At 32.5% G+C, this 20,342-nt stretch overlaps 1 protein-coding gene across 2 annotated transcripts in view; it reads right to left on the bottom strand.

Moving 5' to 3' along the window:
* The window catches only part of LOC123566304 (small conductance calcium-activated potassium channel protein 1-like), a 275,631-nt gene extending 270,234 nt beyond the window's left edge, over positions 1-5,397 (bottom strand). Inside the window, exon 1 of one of the 2 annotated variants that reach the window (XM_053550018.1) lies at positions 5,047-5,397. The gene's annotated coding sequence lies outside the window, so the exon portion shown is untranslated. The remainder of the gene's footprint in view (positions 1-5,046) is intronic. The other variant, XM_045360264.2, reaches the window with a different exon arrangement.
* Positions 5,398-20,342: the final 14,945 nt, after the last annotated feature.

The following is a 20,342-nucleotide window of genomic DNA, read 5'->3' as shown; positions in this document are numbered from 1 at the left end:
TGACGCGTTACATTGTGATAACGAGTATGATGCATGATGGATATCAGTTTTGTTCTTGTTTGGATTACGAGTATGTTGACAATGTGTGAACGTATGGATGTTTGCCTTCTTTTAGTAACGTGTATGAAGGGTGATCGTACGAATTTTGTGCTAGTTTTTATGCGATCGTACGTATATTTGTCTTTGTTTCCATGCCATTGTTTTCGTAAGGATGTTTGTATTTCAGCAATGATTATGAGGCATACAGAATCCAATTAGTAGTTTCATCTTATGGATTTTCTTCCTTGTTTCAACAAAGATTACAAAATTTAATTAGTAATGTGTGCCTTTAGTTAGTTGTTAATAACATAATGAAGCATTCTTCAAAGTATAGAGAACGTGCCGGAGGAACTTAAGTCTTTTATTGGAGATAAATAACGCTTCCGTTGTTGTGTTGCAATATCCGCCAAAGGAAGCCATAATGCATATATTCATATATTACACTGCACAGCAAATGTTAATATTGGGAATGATTTTATAGTACAAGCATGATTGTCTTGCACATATACAGTTTCTTTAAACCAATATATATGTTTTATACATAGTGATTTACAATCATTACATATACCAACACATTTATCAAACATATCTATTAAAAGTGAGAAATGAGAAATATCAGAGAATGAAATCACCTCTTATCACATGGACTTATGTTCCTTTTGTGTTTCTTACTACAACTACGTACTACAATACTGGAATATAAGACGTAACAATTTCATTTAAATTAGCTCATACAAAATTAATTGTACCAACTAAACATCAAGTGCACATCACCAGAAGTTTCAGTATCATATCGACATAAGACTAACTTTGACGTATGCTGAAGACACTATAATATATATTGGCAGTACCTTTTGATAGAGAGTTCAAACTATAATTATATTTCAGTAAATTGAATAAGTTGAACAGAATTTCTGACAACACATATATTGCTGTCTTTCTGTCATTTTAAGTAGTGATTTGATTCAATAGCATAATGCGCCTAATATATACTTGCTTTGATATTCATCTTGTAACAAATGATATTTAAAACGTTCATCTTCAATTCCATCAAAAGTTCATTTAATTTAACACGTAAACAAATCATATCTTTATTGCGATTTAGGCCTCCGGTCCATACAATATTAATCATATGTATGTGTATATGTACAATAAAACATTTACAAACAACAACTGTGATAAGAGATTTCAAAGTAAATTTTACTATTAATATCATTCACGTCAGTAAAAGCATTTGTTTTCGTGAAAACAAGTGCGTTTATAGTTTCTAACCCGTTATATCATATATGACGTACAAATATCTTCTGTGTCATATCCCTAGAGTAAAGTGAAAACTTGACACGCTATATTATTAGAACTAATTAATTATTTCATGAAACAATCACAGACTTAAAGCACAATCTTGTCGAAAGAGAGAGAAAATATTTTGCAAGTGTTAACACTTTTCGGTACAATGTTCATTACCTTATTATACTTCTAGTGCCCTTAATACATATGCCTAAATTTTGGGTTTCCTTTACTATATATATCTAGCGCTCCTAATACATATGTCTAAATTTTTGGTTTCCCTTATTATATTCCCTGTGCACTTATCACATATGTCTAAAATTTGAGCTGCCCTTATCATATTTCTAAGGCTCTTAAAGGCACTGGTCTCCAGATCTAACGACAACAAGAAAAGAGAAACAATTTAGGTATCAGGAAATATGTGCTATATTTTTTAAGGAAGCTTTGAAACTTAATTACTGATAGACTATATGTTATGGAAACACATGAGAATTAGTTATTTTTTACTGTTTTACATTGAAAACTGAAAAGCGTTTGTAACGCTTTACTCTAGGTAAACTGCCTTAATTATAAATATTTATATTGAATGCCGTTATAAATACATATTTCTCTGTTGTGTATTGGTAAAGACAGCGGGTAAGTTTTTGCTGGTTCCATTCACCGACTCTGGTATTTTTTTTTGTTTTCTTGATTTGGCATTTTAAAGGTAAGTTAGAAATAAAACCACATATTCTTACGTTTATAATATGACCAAACTTCAATTTTAAATAAAGATTATTTTCAGCCAAAATCTGGAGGCCAGTGCCTTTAATACACGTTTAGATGTTTGGTTTCCCCTCATGCACTTTTTGTTGTTTAGATTCATAAATAAATTATTAATTCAGTAGCCACATCCATATGACAGTTACTGCCTAGTTTGAATACATGTAATTACATTTTATGTCCTTTGCTGGTCTTATCCAGTCAATTAATTTTTCCCAAGAGTATCTCGGTACCAATGTAAAAATGAATAATTTTGTTGCTAAGTAGTTGCAGCCAACAAACTGAGTGTACAGTAAACATAAGTAAGATGGAAGAAGAATCACTAATAAAAAACGACTAGCCAAGGAAGCGCCGTACTATGACTGCTTCAGACAGGTGGCTGCTAAAGGCAAGTTGGAATTAGAATGAAGAATTCACATGGGAACTTATCAGACGGACTGCGTAAGTCATGTGGCGGTTAAATACTGGTGGCCGCTAACGTATGTTCAACCATAGTATAACTATGTGATGTCCATCTTTATTCTGCATAATTTGAATGCATAATTACTATATAAGTATTGTGAACGACAGGTATAAAGTCAGTTTTGAGTTTGGATATTTGGTGTTATCCTTATCGTTACTCCAACACAAAAAACAAGAACTGTCACAGGAGACAGCGCGCTCGACTATTTCGATGCTGGATAGTGAAACTGGGCACATCTGAGGAAACTAGAGCTGCCACTGGAGTGTTTAATGACTCCAATTGTGGATGAAGATATTGCACAATAGCCTGAGTCTATGTCAAAAATATCAATTTAAAGTAAAAAGAGAGGTAAAGATGAAATGTATCAAAACACTATATAAGTATATCCTAAGCAAAAAGGGGCATAATTCATTACATATTGGTGCCAGAGTTGTGCACCTTGTGTCATATGGTGTGGGTGATGATGTTGAACGACCATTTTAAGTTTGAATCAAATCCATTCAGTAATAACAGAGACAGAGTGAAAGTGAATCAAAACTTTAACCTAAAATTCTAAGTAAAAAGGGGGAATAATTAATGTAAATTGGTCCCAGAGTTATGCACCTTGTGTCTTATGATAAGGGTAATGATGTTGAACAATTGTTTAAGCTTGAATCAGATCCATTCAGTAATAACAGAGATAGAGTGAAAGTGCATAAAACTGTAACCTGAAATTCTAAGTAAAAAGGGGAATAATTCATGAAAAATTGTGCCAGAGTTATGCATCTTGTGTCATATGATGTGGGTGGTGATACTGAACAACTATTTTAAGTTTGAATCAAATCCATTCAGTAATTACAGAGGTAGAGTGAAAGTGCACCAAAACTTGAACCTGAAATTCTAAGTAAAAAGGGGGAATAATTCATGAAAAAATGGTGCCAAAGTTATGCACCTTGTGTCATATGATGTTGGTGATGATGTTGAACAACTTTTTTAAGTTTGAATCAAATCCATTCAGTAATAACAGAGATAGAGTGAAAGTGCATCAAACTTTAACCTGAAAATCTAAGTGAAAAGGGGGGATAATTCATGAAATATTGGTGGCAGAGTTATGGCCCTTATGTCAGATGATGTGGATGATGATGAGGAATAAGTATTTCAAGTTTAAATCAAAACCATCAAGTAATTACAGAGATAAGTTAAAAAAAGAGAAAGTGTAAAAAAAACTTTAACCAAGGTGGGGACGCGGAAAGACGCCGACGCCGGGTCGAGTAGGATAGCTGTCCTTATACTTCGTATAGTCAAGCTAAAAACAAGTTATAGGATGACCTTCTAGCTTTTAATGGTAGAAGAAGTCACCAGGTACCACCCAAATGACTCTCCAGGCATTATTTTACCACAGATTAGACATGCGTTGAACCACCGACTTTCTGTTAGTCAGCTAGATGTCTTGACGCATGAAAGAGTTCTACATCGAGGTGGTTTCGAACCCACAACGTTGAGGGGCAAGCTACTTGAAGTCAGCAGCCTACACCATTCGGCTAAGGAGGCCGAAATTATTTTTTGACAGAAGACAGCTTAGTTAAACAGTTACTTAAATATGTACGGTTTGTCTCTTTATGAAAGTAGAACTGCATTCAATGTTAGACAATTGAATCTTGAGCCAAATAGCCAAATCTTTTATAAATAGTCTTTCATAAACTACAAAATCTAACAGAATTACTTTCAGCTTACAGTATATTACACCATATCCCTTACTGCAAGCTCTGCAGTCGTTCAGTAGCAGGAGTCTAAAACGCACGCAAAATCTTAAAGAGAGTTCCCTATATGCTTGTTATTGAAAAAAAGTGTTTAAAAACTTTATACTGTATCCAAAAATTGCCATTTATGCATGTTTAGTTCCATTGTTAAGTTTCAAAACAATCTCTTCTGACAAGATGAACAAAGTTAACAGTCTTCGTGGATTATAAACAGATACTGAATTTAACATTATTTATTTAAAATACATTTCACTAATTTCTTAGATAATGTACAGTTTAAATCAAATTTTGTGTAAACGAAGATATCACATCTGTTAAAGTCATCTTGATGTCCCTATTGTTTAACCGAACAAAAAGCTTCTGTATTAAGTGCAGCTGTGCCGATATTAATAAAATGAATTGCGACAATGTGTTGCACTGCCTAGAGTATTTTTGTCACATCATATAAAAGCTCAATCCGCAACACATTGCTTTCATTAATTAAAGTTCTTTTTTGTATATTATTTGGTACAGAAATGACAAGCATGCCTCTTAAAAAAATTAGTCGAAGTGTGATGTTTGAAAATGCCGAATCACATGTATCAGCTCATCGTGATAAATTCAATTGATTTCAAAATGTTTAAAAATGTTTTACCGTTTCGCGGCTTGTCTTTTTGTGCACCAAGTTAAAACAAGTATAGTCTACAAGCTGTATAGGACTTTCATGATCACGTTTTTTGTCAATTCAATACAATTCTGGGTAAAACTAGTTCTTACCTTCAAGTGCACATTCGTATTCAGTTTGAAGATGGAATATCCATAAAACAACAATACAAATATCTGCGATTTTCCTTGTCAACATTTAACAGTTTACAGTAATGTGTCTAGTTTCCTGCAAAACAATGTTTTAAAGACGTTTATCACTAGCACATTTAGCATTAATTAACGTTCTGCAATTGTTTACATAACACTAGCATAACATAGCGACTATGTTGTTTTGGAAACATGATACTAAAATTCACCTTCTTATTAGCGATAATCATTATTTTACAAACGACTTGCCTACTCATTATACATTTATCCAACTTTACAACACCCACTTAGTAATTACTGCTGGCGCGTATAATATAGTCACAACGAAAACGGCTCGTTTTCCCCGTTAATAATAACATACTAGCAGCATCTTGTATTGAAAGCATCACTAAGCATCGGAAGTTTCGATCGATGATATCATTATAGTACAACAATAAATGAGCATTGCTTAGCACTGTCATATAATGGCTGTGCTAATTTTCCGATCTCTTATCACACCTACATGCTTGATTACATTTATTTACATACATGTGTCCGTAGAGAGAGACTCCACAACGCTTGTCAAAAACCAAACAGATTTCAGTGTATATTCTGATTACTGTAGGTAACAGCTTGAGACATAATCACAATAAGAATGATTTCATACTGACAGGATATGTATATTGAGTATACTGCTCCATAGTGAAATTTCTGGTTTTAAAGTAAAAATAGAGGATATAATTTTATGCTAACTAATGAAATACTGTATTCTATCAGTTAAATATTTTGATCTCTTATCACTCACACTGTGAAAATATGAAATCTATATTTTCACACTGTGAGAGATATAGCTCCGCCCCCTCATACATTGTGTATGAATTTTAAATTATTTGCTTAAAACAGGATGAAAATTGTAGTCGCGCTTTGTTCTTTATAGTATATTTCTCGATTCAAATTATTTTATTAAATGAGAGTTTCATAACGTTATGCAGCAAAAAGATAAAATAAAATGGAATTTCATGTTGTGTGCGTCTTTCTAACGTCACAACACGTCTGACGTCATGTCTGTTTACGCGCGTCTGTTTCCCGCGCTGAGATTAAAAATTGTTGCAAAATGCACATCTCAACGTAATTGAGCATAAACTAAAAAGAAAATTTGTTTGTTTTTCGTGAATATTGAATATATCTCACCTCGAAGTGAGAAAGTTTTCTCATTTCTCACTTCTCAGTGAGATATATTCCATATTCACTCAAAACAAACAAATATCCTCTATTTATACGAGTGTTTTTTTCATATTGCGTTATTAAACGAGTTGAATAAAATAATAAAATTTTATCAATTTTATTCAACGAGTTTAATAAATTCAATGTTGAAAGTCACAAATGTAATATTCTTTTGATCACATGTTAGTTTTCCTGCCGAAACCTTAAAAAATTCTTCTTTCTTTAGCTATTAAAACATGTCATTTTGACCAACGTCTCCAATACACTAAACGACGCCGACGTCAAAGGTTTATTACACTGTAGTGTACTAGTGTTTTTTATGTAATGGCTTTATTACACTCCCGCGACGTCAAACATGTGATAAGGATTAAGAGGAAGTAAGGTTATGAATGCTCATATGAGCCGCGCCATGAGAAAACCAACATAGTGGCTTTGCGGTCAGCATGGACCCAGACCAGCCTGCGCATCCGCGCAGTCTGGTCAGGATCCATGCTGTTCGCTAACGGTTTCTCTAATTACAATAGGCTTTGAAAGCGAACAGCATGGATCCTGACCAGACTGCACGGATGCGCAGGCTGGTCTGGATCCATGCTGGTCGCAAAGCCACTATGTTGGTTTTCTCATGGCGCGGCTCATATATCGGTGATGCTAAAGGTACACTTTCTGACTGATTCTTCGAAAATGTGCTATAGTCACACAAAGTTCAAGTATGCAGTTATATGTCACAATTACCAAACAATGAAGTTTTGGAAACATTTGTAATTGTTATAATTAAAATGTAAAAGAAGTATTGGAAAAAAAACAACAACAAAATAAACCAGAAAATTTTATTATGGTGGCATATTTCTGCCAACCACATATCCACTTATTTATCTGGACATTTTTCGTAAAAATGTCACTTAGTTATTACCTGGCAAGTGACAGAACTGCGTGTTATCCACTTAAGTATCTGAACAGCTGAGGACAAAACTGCATGTTAGTGCCCACTACTGCCATCCATATATTCACTTGCGTTAATTGTACAACTAGGTATCTTGATTTTTTGTCAGTTAGTCTGTTATGATTGGCAATACCCCGTAATCGTCCCCTATCAATACGGAATGAATGAACATACATAAAGGGACATAATAAATATGCAATTTTATCATTCCTTCTGAAAGTGATACATCGTATCTATAGGTTTCACAAACTATTAGGGGTGGTGGTTGGGCAAGAGGTGGATATACACTCATTCATTCCGTATAGGGGACGAAAAGTCAAACCTTTAATCGCCAATTTGGGTACGAATATTAACTGGATATCTGTGGATGGAAGAAGTGGGCGCTAACAGGCGATTTTGTCCTGTTAACATAATTCTCTGGATAACACGCAATTTTGCCACTTGCCAGATAATAACTGGATATGTGACATTTTTAGAGAAAACTGTCAACATAAATAAGTGGATATGTGGTTTACAGAAATATGCCAACATATTTTATATATCAGTCTCCGAGTGTTCTATAAATTTAAGCCATGTTTGATCAAATTACAACAGTTCAACGCTTTTGTCGTGAATGTGCATATTTTGAGCACTAGTTTTGAAAAAGAACCCAAAAAAAAAAAAAAAAAAAAAAAAAAATAACAACAAAAAACAACAACAAAACAAAGCAACAATTATTAATAGTTCTGATTCGTGTGTTTATTCAAATAAGTAAATGTCTCTATGCTTAAATAGATTGGCATCAATACAAGGACTTTCATTTCACCTCATGTAAAATAGATAGATAATGACTTCAACTTTCCACACCAACACAAAGAAGTTTTACCACCCACAACATAGTGTTATGCTAACATGTAGATAACATACTAGCACGTTAAAGGGACTGGCCTCAAGATTGTTCGACAACAACAAAAATAATAATTTTTAAGATATCTGGAAATAAATGCTATACTTCTTAAGAAGTCTTTAAAACTTAATTACTGACAAACTATATGTTACGGAAACACATGCAAATTTACTATTTCTACTACTTTTTACGATGAAAATCGAAAAGCGTTTGTAACGCTTTACTTCAGGTAAACTGTCTCGATTATAAATATCTATATTTTGAAGTCATAGTTCACTAATTCCACTATAATTATAGCGCTATTGGTTAAGACGACGGGAAAATGTCTTTATTGTCGCTGCAGTCCGGGGTTCGATTCCCGACGCGTTCATCTTTTTTTTCTTGATTTGGAATTTTTGAAATATTTTAGAAACAAAAAATCATATTCTAATGTTTATAATATGACCAAACTTCAATTTGAAAGAAATATTATTTTTAGCCAAATCTGGAGGTCAGTGCCTTTAAAAGAAATATTCTAAACTGTTCTTTTTCTAAACCCCGAATGTGATTGTTAAGCCTAGACCAATTTTAACGTACCTGTATAATGATACCGGTAACTTGTTCATATAGGTGTATTTTTAAGATGCATGCCACATGTTCCTTTTTTTCACAGAGTTACAACCTTCCCTGATTACAACAGAATTGAGGGCTCGAAATATCACTAGTCATTTCGATTAGATAGTACCAGGATATGCTTTTATCAATTAACTTTGTGATGTTATTTCTCCTCTCTATTCCTAATATTACTAAAAACCTTTGATATCTCTATTACAAAAAATAAGGAATATTTTATGCTGAACATAATCATTGCAGCAGGTTAAATCTATAAACCACAAAAAAAAATGAGATGTAAGATAATGAATAGTTACAGTAACTGTCTCTCAACGCATAGTTCGTATGTTTGTGGTTTCAAATTATATAAAAATATAGCCAATAAATATATTTTATTCTCTAGATAGAAAATGAAAGGAATGCAAAGGGTCTTCGTTCGTAAAATGATACTTGTTTAGACCGACTATACGTACCTTTCAAATACTGGCAATTAGAATTACGATGCTTAGTATTTGTCCGTGTATTCCAACCATTAATGATGAACTTGTGGATGTGTAGTTATCATCAGCATATAGAACACATTTGGCTTTCAAAAGAATTTGGATGCACTTAGATCTATATATTTCTAGTATTTACAAGTTTGTTACCTCTACCAACATTGATATATTTGACAAATGAGCCGTGCCATGGGAAAACCAACATAGTGGGTGTGCGACCAGCATGGATCCAGACCAGCCTGCGCATCCGCGCAGTCTGGTCAGGCTCCATGCTGTTCGCTAACAGTTTCTCCAATTCCAATAGGCTTTAAAAGCGAACAGCATGGAGCCTGACCAGACTGCGCGGATGCGCAGGCTGGTCTGGATCCATGCTGGTCGCACACCCACTATGTTGGTTTTCCCATGGCACGGCTCAAATCGTTACGTGGGTTTACGGAAACAGATCTTTGAAACGACTTCATCGTCTACTAACAGTCAGCTTACAACGGCTGTGGGAATAACGTTCAACTTTGCATCACAACACACGCTTTCAAAGAACAACCTTGGAGAAAATGCAGGCTTTTTACATGATGACGTAGCTTTTGGAAACACATACAGCAAATGCCTTCTTGGTCACAAGATTAATGGAAAACGGCATGCATTGTATAAAGTTTTATCACTTTATCATGCCAGATGTATCAAATTTCGGACATTCTTAAATCATTGGAATAATAGCGGACTCCATAATAATGGTATGTCTTAGATTATTTTGACAAGAAAACCTGCATTCTACCGATAAAGAAAGACGATATAAAAATCTACACGCTTCAGAAAGTATCACGTTTTGTGGTCAAAATCTTGAAAAATGTTTCTTTATACTTTTTGTATTTCTGAAGATAAGTCTCATAGTTTTTACCTTGATCTGCAATGTTATATTTGGTGGAGATAACTTTGCAAGGAATAAATCCCACAAGGTACTTGACAAAATCCCTGGCAAAATCCACAATGCCGAATCGAACGAGTAGACCCCCTCATGTGATTACATTGACGTAAAAGATATTAATCTGTGTTGATATTTTACTCTTTATTTCGAATTTTCGGACACTTGTCCTTTTTCAAGAATATGGAAATATTTTTCTGACTAAGTAATATCCATGTAACATTTATATCACAGGAAATGAATAATGTTAATCCAGGACGTCAACATTATTCATTTCCTGTGATATAAATGTTACATGGATATTACTTAGTCAGAAAAATATTTCCATATTCTTGAAAAAGGACAAGTGTCCGAAAATTCGAAATAAAGAGTAAAATATCAACACAGATTTGTACTATACTTCCCTTCGGAAGATTTACAGACATATTGTAAAAGATATTAGTTTTGAGAAAAAAAATATTGATCATAATGTGATAAAGTTTTGATTCTAAAGGAAAAAGGTATATAAAGTTATTTTTTTTTATATAAAAGCAATACAATATATCTTAATTCACAGACATGTAAATACACAAATAAATCAGCACAAAAGTAAAATAGCCCATTACTTCTTTTTAAACAATATTCACTTTCCAGACCTTAAACGAATTCATTCTCGTTTTAATGGGACGATTAAAAAATAAGGATAAATTTAAAGTAGTTTTCCAGTTACCATAGAGACGTGATGAACGGTGTTACTCTTTACCGTTTTAAATTCTGTGGTGTTAAGCATTTTTCATGCTTACATAATTATCATTCTTACCGACCTTTGTCGAATCCGTTGTAAATCAAATAAAAATGTTCCATTACAGTTGTCGTTAGAGACAAAATTACAAAAGTTTTCAATTCATGGTCGTGTAATTTGTAATCCACAAGACACGGTTTGCTTAGTTATTTACATAAACATGGTAAAAGCACAAGATTTGTGGAAGCACCCTTCCGCATCATTAATCATGAATGAACTTCATGTTATTTGAATACTATAAACGAGTTCATGTTCACCCGAGATTGCGGTTTGATCAAACGAAAGTAGTTTCTCGTTTTAATGGACAATAACATAAAGAAATAAAATAATGTTTTCCTTAGTAAAAAGAATTATTTAGTTTAAGGCGTTTAAGAAGTTCTTGTGTAGTTCTATTGATTATGAATATACATTTTTGATTTGTTGACATTTTCTCAGTTTATTTACATTGTACAAAGTAAAACTGAAACCGCCGTCCGTAGAAATAGAGCTATTTTTAACAGTATAATTGCTGTTTTCCTTCTCAGTCCTGATAATATTGAGTATTTTTTCACATCATCATTTTTATCTGTGTTAGTTAAATAAATGAAGAATTAAATGTTATATAAATTAAACGTATATTGTAATATTAGCAAAGCTTCAGGATTTTCCCCGGAAACAGAATTCCCCATGCGTCACATTTAACAAAACCAAATTCGAACGCAACGTATGCATAAATTATGTTCCTAACAAAGATGCGATTGTAACCAATTTTTTTTCCAGCATAGTCAATTTAACAGATTCATGTGTTTTTAACAACAAATTTTTAGACTGCCTAAAAGTTTGGAACTGTGTATGTCCATATCTAAACAGAAAAAAAAGTAAAATACTATATAACAGAGATTTAACAATTATTTTTCTTACCCGCAGCTATAGTTGTTTTTACATATTCACAGCTCCTGTTTGTGTTGTTTTTGTAGAAAGTAACGTATAAAATAACTACGTAACAGTGGTGGAATGCAGAACTCTTTCCAAAACAACTTCTGTCGGTCGTATGATCTCAAAAGTCAGTGAACTGGTAACGAAAGATATCAGCCGGATGGGGAGTTACTCCTTGAACTATTCGATGTGTTACTTAACTAAAATTTATGGAGAAAAGTTTCGCGGATAACAATGCAATGGTCATCGGCACAAGCTGTTTCAACAAACATTCTTACACGACCCGATTTGTTTTCCTATTAAAAAAAGAAGGCTGAAAACTGTATTATAATTCAACAATTCATTTTTCTGACGTCACAATTATTACGGCATGTCGTTAGACGGCAAAGCGGCGCGCTGCAAAAGAAATCAACAGAAATCAAGCATCTATTTGATGGATATAGACAAGAACGTACATAATAATCCTTGATACTATGCAGAAATTCAACAGATTAATGAGATCAAGAAAAAGAAAAACTGTAATAAATATTTGTAAATTTATCAACGAGTCATATAAATTAGGGAAAGAAACGTTATAGTTAAGACCATTGATATGAATTTCTTTTATTATACATATAATTGTAATGTTTACTCATGTGCATGTACATCTAGTTATTTATTATAGTTATATCTGTTCCTTAGCCAAAGACATGTTATGTCGATATTGCAAATCAAGTTTGTTGTTATTGTTGTTGTTTGTTGATTACGTGTTAGAATCAAAATAATATATCTCACACAGTGATTTGCGCTTGAATAAAATCATTGTTTGTCGTTAATATGCGTATTATTATATCACCCGTGCTGCGCCCTCGTAATATAATTCCTTCGCACCTAAACTCCAAACAATGATTTTATTCAACGACAAATCACCGTTTGAGATATATTATTTCATAAACAAAAACGTTTCTGAATTTGTATCAGAAGTACACCTATGGCTATGTGTTACCAATGTATGAGCGAATGTGGATACTTGTATGCTACATAAGAAGGTGAAATTGTTCGTGAGAAGGAACTGAAAAATTAAGGTCTTGCGTTTCATTCAAAGAGAACAGTCACCCATATGGCAGTTCGCATGGACATGTATACACAGGCCGTTCACACACACACACACACACACACACACACACGCGCATATATATAAAATTATAAAATGACTTCACACGCTCGCTTAGTTTTTCTTAAATTTTAATATAGAAGTCACAAACTAGTTCCGCCGTGAATGACTCATCAGTGAGTATGTATATATATATATATATATATAGATATATACAAATAAAGGATTATTGAAATCATAAAACAAAGATGTAACAAACACCAACAATCATGAAAAAGGAACAGAACATGGTACCGCCTTAAAACGGCCAGTCATTGGAATATAAAAATTTCGCCATGTTTCTTTAGTCAATGAGTAGGAACATTACGTAAAACTTACAAAATAATGTTTCCAAAATGTAAAGAGAAAAAAATGTAGAAAATAATAATAACACCTAATACTATACGGAGACCACCCGGAAGAAATTTTGTACAATATACACAATATGTCATCACCACTGTACAACACAAACTGATTCATAGTTTGTAAAGTAGCAGGTGCCCGCCCGTGATGAAATGATGCACGGAGGGGCAGCTTGGATCTTGCTCTACCACCAAAGCTGGAAAGTCGCCATATGAACTATAATTGTGTTGGTGCGACGTTAAACCCACCAAAAACAACACAATAGTTTGTAAAATACATAAAGAGTATACTCCGCAGACCAGTAACCATTTAAGACAAAATGCTCTAATTCTAAGCCTATTTTACCATATTTGCCGGATTTAATATATGTGATGTTTGATCATCTAATATTGATATAATGAAAATAAAATATCTGAAATAGACATGACTCAAACTCCATATATAGGTATAGTGATTTGCTTTTTTGTCCAGTGGTTCCAGTAGCTATAAAATCGGTATAGTGTGTTAAATTCATGTTTCAGGGCTATTTAGTTCTAATTTTGTAGCAGGTAGGTTTTTCATATCTTCGTCCTATTGCGTTAAAAACAGATGTAAAAAATGAACTTTTAAAAAAGCCGTTTGAATTATATAAGAGACTATGGAATTGTAGCACACTATTTAAAGGATTCGTGTTAATGTGCTATTAAGGCTATATAAGACGTAAAACATTCTTATGTTTTTTCCAGAAATTCCTATTTTGTTCATAAATCACTGGAATGTTACTTTCAAATATACATCAATATTTTTATTTATGGATTATTTCTAATATGTCCGTGTATTAAAGCGTGTTCGTGTAAAGACGATATGAATGAAATATTTAGTGAAACTATGTATGCGGTAAATGCTAATTAGTGCAAAGAAGAAGTACAAATAAACACTTCAACATTTTGCTATACGCCACAAAATTGTCTCGTCAGTCAGCATTGGAATTAGATTAAGTACTTTACTGCACGACTGTAAACCACTAATTAATGATTTTATCCATAGCAATGTTCAAAGAACCTCTGCAGTAACAAAAAACCTTTTATGGTCTCAAGTGTTTACATCATAAGACACAGATAACAACCTAGCCAAGTTATCTAGAACATAGGTAATAAAAGTAGTTAATTATTTATTTTAAGACAGTCTTCAGATACGGAAATAAATGGTGACTATATCAAATTATAATTAGCTAAATGTAATTACTACTAACTACTGAAGAAAAAGCTTCACTTTGCAATCGATTCTACGGTGCCCCTAAAGTGACATGTTACGCACTTTTTTTCCACTTAGGTAATTTGAGACTTTTTTTATTTCGTTCAAATGAAATGATTTCGTTTAAACGAAATGACTTCGTTTTAACGAAATAACTATTTTGTTAAACGAAATTATTTCGTTTAAACGAAATAACTAATCCTTTTAAACGAAATAACTAATTCGTTTAAACGAAATAACTAATTCGTTTAAACGAAATGATTTCGTTTAAACGAATTAGTTATTTCGTTTAAACGAAATGATTTCGTTTAAACGAAATAACATTTCGTAAAAACCAAATAACTAATTCGTTTAAACGAAATAACATTTCGTAAAAACGAAATGAGTTATTTCGTTTAGACGAATTAGTTATTTCGTTTAAACGAAATAACTAATTCGTTAAAACGAAATATTTCGTTTAAACGAAATAAAAAAACTCTCACATTACCTAGGTGGAAAAAAGTGCGTAAAATGTCACTTTAGGGGCACCGTACGATTCATATCCCAGTCACAAACATGATTTACGTCTAATTAGAAAGTTAAAAGTCTCACATTAAATACCATGAAAACACTTTAAGAAAACCTGGACTGTACGTTATTTACTTGTTCAGGTTTTGCTATGTTATTTCAAAACAAATATGAAATGGTTACATAAATTCAGTAAAAAATCTGCTTAATGCTGTCATTGTCGTGTGAAAACAGGAATTTTTGATAATTACTTTTCAAGGAAAATTGATTAAAAAATTTTTTGTGGGTTAATGTGCCTGGAAATTGTTTACGCTACTTGTGCAATTCCTTAAAAACAAAACATTAAGATAGTTTAAGAGTGCGTAAAAAAAACAACATTGAATTATAAAATGTGGTTTAAGAGTGCGGAATATTTTTAAAATGTTGAGGTTATTTGCTTATACAACAAGCAAATTGAAGTTGCAATGATTTAACATAACCTTTTACAAATCAAATGATGCCTCCGAAGTAATGGTGTGTTTGGCTTTGTAGACCATGTTCTCTCTTTTCCCGTAAGTGACACTTGAGTAAATTTTACATTTTGACGTTTTGTTTCCCTAACATGCACCAACATATGGTATAGATTTATGTCTTTAGCACGGACCATATCCAATAAAACTGCAACTGCTTGTACGATTTTTCTATTCTGTTGTTATTTCCCTTGCAATAGCAACATAGTTGGCATTTTTTTTTTCATCCAAATCTATCAATGTAAAATGGTAAGCATGATACGTAATAATCTGCTATGACTTGTATTGTTATGTTTGTTCCGGGTGATCTCAACATAGTACTAGGTATTATAAGTTTTGGCCTTACGAAACGTAAGTGGAAGCTACTCGCGATAGCTCTAGAAATAATTCATCGCTGTTGTTCTTTCCCTTACACAAGTTTGCTAGTTTTGCTTTAATTGAAAATGATATTGTGATCCTGACATAACCTGTAAAGACAGACCAATACCGTTTATCTACTTTTTCATCTTTTCTACAAAAACATTGATCGGAAAATTAACCATTTTTTATGAGAATTTGATCAGTTTTCAAATTGTGGATTATTTTGTTTACACCGATTTGAAATCCTGATTGATATCTGGTAAAATACGGTTTAAGATTTAGAGATCTGCATACCATTTAGATTAAGGTATTGGTCCCCTAATAGTAATGTTTAAAAAATGGCATTTACTTGATATATTCTAAAAGTTGACCGTGTTTCGCACTGTGTTGCAAATATTTAACAATTTTAATAATTTGCCGTGTTTTTTTTTTTTTTTTATAAATTTTGTATAATTTATTGTATTTCCTCAAGCTCAAATAGAGACAAATTTCAAAGTGATGGCCACCCTCCAAAACGTCTGCAGAGAATTAATTATACAATTCATTTTGATAAATGAAACATCAAACTATTGGTAAACAACTTCACTTATAAAACACAACATAAAACTGTCAATATAATTTTTCTAGGGTGCCTGAAGTAAACGGAGTTGGAACAGAAATCAAGGTCGAGTCCTGTGGGACTGTTTTAAATTTTGCTCACTTCATTGAAAAATAACCTTAGGGAAGAAGTAAAACCTACCTATATTTCTTCCATAATATGTAATCTAAGGAGTAAAGGCGAAATAGAAAACATTTACCACATGTAAATCAGTATTTTTAAAGATGTCTAACCTTCTGAATTTACTTTGAACAGCAAGAAATCGCTTATCAAATGCAATATTTCAAATTTTGTACAGTCCATAAGTAATAATAAGTTTTGAAAATAATAAAAACTTACTAGAAAAACAGAAATTTTGGTCACAGTGGGGCTTGAACCTACGCCCCCTGAAAGAAGGTTTATGGTAGGAATTGAATACTCTTCAGAAGGAGGTACTCTATTACAGGTCTTATACCTTAAATCTAAGTAAGGAAAATACTATTGAAGGATTTTAATAGTTTATGTTTTATTTGTTTTATGTTAACCTGTTAACTTCTAGTTATTTACAACTGTAACGTCAAAATAAAAAATATTTTCATGTTTACTAGTATATAGGTAAGAGGTGGTTTATCATGGGATTTAAAGCTCTTTGATAAAAAGTTGTCACAAAAGTAACTTAAATGTGTTTACCGCAAAGTTATGTCCAGATATTTTATAATCAGCAGAAAACAAATTAGTTGTAGAAGTAGAATATTCTGGAAAAAGCATCGAAGAATGATGTTTTATAGTTCTGTCGTAAAAGGTTTCCTTCCCATGACATCCCTCTTGGAAGGGAGAGTGTCAAAGCCACCACTGGGGACTTAAAACCTTTTAAATCATACATAAAACCCCACTATCTTTTAAAGCGCCGGAAAATTATACCCGTTAGGAAAATCCCTAAATGAACAAAATTTGTATGATAAACAATGAATGTTTCAGATGATCCTCTGAATATGAGTACATTGTGTTATAGTTAATGCATTTGCAGACTCATCAGAGACCATCTGAACTATAATAATCATTATATTAGAGAGAGTTTATGAGTTTGTCTAACTTTAGTAAATATATTTTGACTTGCACTTTGAGTCTGCCTATCGCAAAGTATCAATTTTATGTAAGCGTGTTGGACGTTTATTGTTATAATCATTTTTGTAGAAATTTCTGACAAACTTCGAACATTATACATAATCTTAAAGATTTTTATTTTGTGCGAACTGGTATAATGTTTTACAACAAATAAGGCAAAAGTTGACTTTGTTTAACTGTTTAGGTGTCCAATATTAGTAAAATGTACAACGGAAAATACCCTTTCAGAATATTCAAAACTGAAAAATGTAGTAAATTAATGATATTTTCTAATGTGTTTAAATATAGATGAAGAAATATCCGTGCAATGTTAAAGGTGCTTAAAACAGGGATGAAGAAACTGAAATATTTTCTTGAAATTATGTAATTTTCAGTTAGTCAAGAAGACTGTTGTTTATTATTTTTGTTTCTATCTGTTCCAAATTGAACAAATAAAAGAGTTGTCTTGAAATGTGTTGTGACAGTTATTGAAAGCAAGAAATATACTGCAAAGGATTTAAAGCATGTATAATCACATTAAAATTTTGCAGTCACTTAGGCTTATGACACAGTATAATGTGTATAAACTTTATAATTCACTTATGGTATTATTTGAAAACCATGGTTGTGCAGTCTTAGCATTTTAAAACTAATTTTGAAATATTGACCTCTACATCATCAATTTATTCCTTTTACCCAGACAAAAAAGGACACATTGGGAACAAAATTGTTTTATTTGCTGATACATTCTATGATTAAACATATTTAAAACCATATGAAGATTAATAGAAGTAAAGTTCAAAACTGGCTGATTTCCCTCTAGTGTTGTTAATGCATAGATTCGACTAATCGAATTCATGTGGTTGTTTTTTAGGCTGAAACAGTATTGGTATAGAACGGGCATAAAATATCTCTGCAGACATTTTATTGCCTTAGTAATTTTTAATGGAATGCTCTTTTGTTGCAGCTTCAGTCGACAATTATTGTCTGCAATTACCATGTTTAGAAGTTTATTAGCCTGATGTTGAACTGTAATAGGCCTGCTGGCATGCTCTCCCCTATCAGATATCTCAAAATAAGAAGAAAGTTGAAAGCATGAACGGATCTAACAAAGTATGGGGTACATTTGCTGATGGTCTTATGATTTCATTTACTAATATTTTTTACGACATACAGTATGTTTGTGTCTGGATAAACTATGCATCAACTTTAGAGACTCTAGTGAAACTGTAAGGACTCGTTAATAAGATACAAATATATTCTACTAGGTGTAAATGGTGATGTGACCTCTGATCAGTTCATAGACATAGTTTAATTTCAGAAGAATTTCTGGACGGCTGCTTTTATTTACAAAACAGCTATTTCTTACATTAAAAAATAAACTACTCTCTTTATCCCCAAAACCAATGACAACAGAGAATCATTTCTGATGCCATTTTGTACATCTAAATAAGTCGATAAATAATCAACTGAGTGGCCAAAATTAGTCACCAGAATTACCCGTTAGATATGATGTAATTGCAGAACTGTCATTATTCATTCGGCTTTTTTTAAAATTGGTATTGCAGACGCAGTTCTTATAACTGAAGTAAAGTATTCCCTTAGCAATTTTTGTCGTCATATTTTTCGGAAAAATCTCCAAAACAAATAAAATTCTTAATTTTGCATTAGACGTTAACATTATTCACTTTGCAGTCTATGATATTGTACACGCAAACTAATATTACTTGTTCTCCTTTTACAGTCGATAACCTTTCAAAACAATTTCCTCTCAGTCTTTCCACAATGGGATATTGTAAAATTTCAACTTAAAGGTGAACTTTTAATAGCTACTGCTGTATAATTATCAATTCATGGCATGTGTCATATTGGTTTAATTGCTTCCTTTATAAAATAAGTGCTCGTGTCACAGATGACGGCCTCAAGTGCATATTACGTAGTTTCAAACGCAAAAGCAATATTTGCTCTAGAATTCAGTTTACAATTATGAAGTTAAGATAAGAGTTAAGTTCCTTTAAAATTTTGACATGTTTAAACTATGCGTTATAGCGCCACTGTACCTTAAGTTTATATTTCACCATTAAACTCTCTCTGATATATAAAATGGTGTGTTAACAGTAACTTTTCTTTACTAGGACTGCGTATTGTATTAGCCTCACATATATAGATGGTTCTAAGTTATTAACATGAGATACACAAAAGCAGAAGACATTTGTTATGATTTTGCAGTCACATAACTGTGGTAAGAAAACTCACTCTTATATGAATAGAGGTAGTTGACCGCGTTCGTTCTTATCTTTTTCTACAAACATTATCATTTTGCTATATACTGCATTCTTAATAAAATGCGCCTCCAGCCTCCAGCAACAGTGCAATCTTGAGAAATAGTTCTTTCGAAATAAACGTATAATAGTGCAAACATGATAGAAAGAAAACAACTTCGATATATGTGCATAGTGAGATACAATTTAGACATATTATTAATTTATATTTAATGATTATGGTAAAAAGCTTGGATTTGCCATATTCTAGATTTAACAGTAAATATTACTTTTACGCGGTAGCATAAAGTAGTGAATTGTGTTAAATATTCCTGTTGAAAATAAATCCACTCATTTCATTTACAGCCTGTCTTTAAGTGCAGTTATCTAGTCCCCATTCTGGATTAAGGGAGACAACTCCTCCGGACTTGTTGCTTTGGCCGCGTGCAATTCGTGATGTCATAAATAAGTGAAGACATCTG

Source organism: Mercenaria mercenaria, chromosome 8 (genome assembly GCF_021730395.1).
Source record: "Mercenaria mercenaria strain notata chromosome 8, MADL_Memer_1, whole genome shotgun sequence".
In the NCBI taxonomy this organism is placed as follows: domain Eukaryota; kingdom Metazoa; phylum Mollusca; class Bivalvia; order Venerida; family Veneridae; genus Mercenaria; species Mercenaria mercenaria.
Note: the sequence above shows the minus strand (reverse complement) of the source record. Positions and strands in the feature narration are given on the sequence as shown.